Raw genomic sequence first — 3,909 nt, 5'->3', positions numbered from 1 at the left:
TTTGTTTTGTCCTCCGCTTGAGACTCCCCTCTCCACATCCTCCCTCAGGAAGTCCAGGCAGGAGCATGGTCTTGAGCCCCCACACCTGCTTCCCTCCAGTGTTAGCAGTCTCGCAGTGTCCTGTCCTGTCGGGTTCTCAGCAGGGCTGCGCAACGAACACTCTCCATGTGGATCTCGTGCATTTCTGTTATTCCTAGATGTTTGACGTTTTGTTCATCATGACTGACACTGCGTCCCCAAATGCATTTTATAACTAGGATAAATCAGAACTATTGATGTTTGCGTGTTTGGCCCATCTAGCCATGCTGCTGGAAGTTATTCTGTGAATTCCTACCATTTTCTTTGGTGGTTCTCCAGTTTCCTAGCTTCGTGGTCCTACCATTTGCAAACATGTCGAGTTCTTGTTTGGCAATATTTGAAGCTGTTGCTTTCGTTTTTGTTTGCTTCTTATGTTAGCAAGAAATTCGAGAACAATACTGAAAAAAGAGATGACTGTCAGGATTCTTGTGTGATTTTAACAGGAATGCCTCTCTTTGAGATTGCTGTTTGGAGTTTTTTTTCTTTTGTTTTGTTTTGTTTTTTTCTGGGCATACTTATTGGTCTGTTTTCTACTTTGGCCAATGGGATTGGTTGTTTTGTTTTGTTTTGTTTTTGTTTTTGTTTTTGTTTTGCCTTAAAAGCTATGGTATTTCTTTTGAGATTTACACAGGTACTCCATACAGATCAGAAATGAGAAGAGGGTTTGACAGCAGGTGCAGAGAGGGTGGCAACCTGAGAACACACCACCTGGACACTTTGATCTTATGGGTTGTTTTCTTCATTAGATAGTCTCAGTTTATCTTGTTTTACTCTAATTTTTGTTAGGGTGATTTCCTCTGTATCTTCTAACTTCATATCTGCTTTTATCTTATTTTCGCTCTTCTCATTTAGGGGAGATCTTTTCATTGTACTCCTAACTGCTTAGGAGAAGTGCCTCATTCAGCTGCTTTCTTAACAGGTATATTTTCAGCTTTTAAGGTTGTATGCTTCTGCTAAGGGACACTGACTGCATTTCCTGGAGTTTAATGACCTTCCTCAAATTATGATCCTAAGCGGTCTCTAGCTGTTCTTCCCAGGTTTGCTTTGATCTCAGTGTTCTAGGATATTAATTTTTACTTGGGTGCTTTTTACTTTTCAACCATTTGGGGGATTTCATTGAAAAGCTTTTTAGTTCTTTTTCACACCTGTGAATATAGTAGAGCCTGTCTGCTGTGAAGTCTCTCCTCCATGGATTTGCAGTTTCCTTCTGTAGCCTCAAGCCTTTTATGATGATGACAAGGCCATTTTCTAAAGTTGCTGCTGTTTGTTCTGTGGTTTGTTAGTTCAGGGATAGTGATCATATTGTTAAAACTCTCTGCAACCTTATTTTTCTTCCATGTCAAATTTTCCTTGTATTTCTAAGAGTTTCTGCTTTGTGTTTTGAGGCTGGCATTCTGCAAAACTTTCTATGTATCCCTTACCAATATAAGATCATCTTCCTGCTGAATGCTGCTCGCCTGGGCTCCGAATTTGATGAGAATACCACCACACTGCTGCTATCATTGGCAAATCCATCCAGCATTTCCCAGCCCTCTCGAGGATTCAGGTGTCATTTGTTTGGTTGTCTTTAACAACATGATAATCAGACTTTGCCATTGAAAAAGTGGGCTGCAGTTCCCCCAATAGCTGCTATATTGAGCTGTTCTTTTATCTTTTTTCCTGTTTTTATTATTTGTTTGCAACTTCCTTTTTTTCTTATGTTTCCTATAGTGATTTAGAAAGGTATTTCCTTAAAAAAATTAGGAATGGTTTTTATAGTTTTTAGAAATATACTTAAAAGCTTGCAATTTAATACGATAAACTGAACATGTGTTTTTTACTCCCGCTCCCGATCCTGACGCGTTCCAATCACTGTGAAGGAATTGGAAGGCACAGGAGCTGATAAGGCAGGGCAGGAGCTGTGGCGATGGAGAGCCCACAGTGTGCCCTACTGAAGTGGCAGGTCCTAATGCCACAGATGACGTAAGGAGATGAAATGCACACCTCGAAATGGCCAACTGGACACCGTTCTCTGCTCTGAGTACAGAGCACTCCTCAAATAGCACATAAAACCCAGAAGATATATGTGTATACAAACACACACACACACACACACACACACACACCTGTTTCAGGGAAAACATAGTAGGAGTGAGGTTGGAGTAGGAGCAAGGGACCTTTCATGCATAAAAATTAGCTATTTGGGGAGAACCAGGTTATCTAGCTATTGACATCCCAGAAAAAAACATTCTCCACATTTTGGTCTTTAGGGATCCACCAGTGGTAGTAGGCAGAAGGGATCCACCTTCTGCCTTTGTGTTGTGTGAGAGTCTGAGGAGGCGTGGTCTCCTCAGGTGCGTGGTCTCCTTGGGTACAGGCTCCCTCTCAGCTTTTCTGGGGCTTTTTCAGAAATGTTCACCAATGACCAAGAATCACCAGATACTTAGAAAAATCTGCGTCATGAAAGAAAAGTAAATGCCTCTGGAGAGAACATCATTCCATAAGCGAAAGGGAAATGTTTTAGAAAAAAACCGTAACATCAGGGGCATTGGACATGAGCAGGTGAGTGGACGGAGAGACACAGTGCCCTGGAATACGACCCAGCAATGGACAGGAATGGACCACTGGCATGATGGACAAATTGCATATCTGATAAGAGTTCCACATCCAAGTACATAAAGAATTCTCTGATTCTAACAATAAAAATTTTAGAGCACACACACACTGCTAGTGGGAATGTACAATGGCAGTTCGATGAAAATATTTCATTCCCAGGTAATTACCCAAGAGAAATGAAAGCATGTATCTACACAAAGACTTCTGCATGAATGTTCATAGCTTTATTTGCAACAGCCAAAAGCGGGAAACAATGCAATTGTCCTTCAGCAGGGGAATGACTAAGCATATTGTGGTATGTCCATACAATGGGATACTCCTGGCTGTAAGGGAGGAATGTACTCTTAGCGGCAACAGAATGACTGTATCTCAGCATCACCATGCTGACTAAAAGCCAGGCAAGAACACAGACTGTATTGTGTAGGGTAAGTGTTCGCCTACAGATGGGGACAAGGTGGGGAGGTTTACAAAAGGGCAAGAGGACATTTGGGGCTGATGCTCATTATCTTGTCTGTGTGATGATTTCACATCTATAGGCATCAAATCATGCAGTTTAAATATACGCAGTTCCTTAAATGTCCGTGACACCTCAATGTTTTAAAGACACAAGTTTACTTTAGCCCTACAGTAACAGGATGCAATGAGAACAAAATCATCCGAGAACAGTGAATCAAGAAAATAAGAAAACAAACGTGGTAAAAGAGGTAGAGGGTATAATCAGGTTTATCCTAGAAAATATAACAAAAGGCCAAGAACCAAGAAACTCGAGATCAATTAAGACGTCCAACATCTGGTTTGTGGATGTTCCAGCAAATCACTCTCTCCCTACTTGTGTGACGGGGATGATTTCAGACACTTCTCTCCACAAAAGCTGATCAGAGGTTTGCTTCAAGGTGACCCTTGAGACAAAGTGGGCTGGCTAGAACTGCCAGACCTGGTTATCTTTGTGGGGAAGGAAGGAAGTGATTCACTGGAGAATGATACAGTGTTTGCAATTTGAGAGGAGTAATATCTGTGGAGAGCATATGTGTAGTAAAAGTGAAAATAAGGATTGGAGACACATTAAAGCCCAGGACCATGGTTGTCTTTGAAGGCGAGGGGAACTGAGTCTAGGTGATGTCAGTGTTCTGTGATGGGAGTTTCTTGTTGGTTTGAGAACTCTGAAGCAAACTATCAAATCCATTTTTTTTTTAGATATTACTATTTATATTGGGTAGTTGTGTTATATTCTGTAGT

This window comes from Canis aureus, chromosome 31, assembly GCF_053574225.1.
Source record: "Canis aureus isolate CA01 chromosome 31, VMU_Caureus_v.1.0, whole genome shotgun sequence".
Lineage (NCBI taxonomy): Eukaryota > Metazoa > Chordata > Mammalia > Carnivora > Canidae > Canis > Canis aureus.
Note: the sequence above shows the minus strand (reverse complement) of the source record.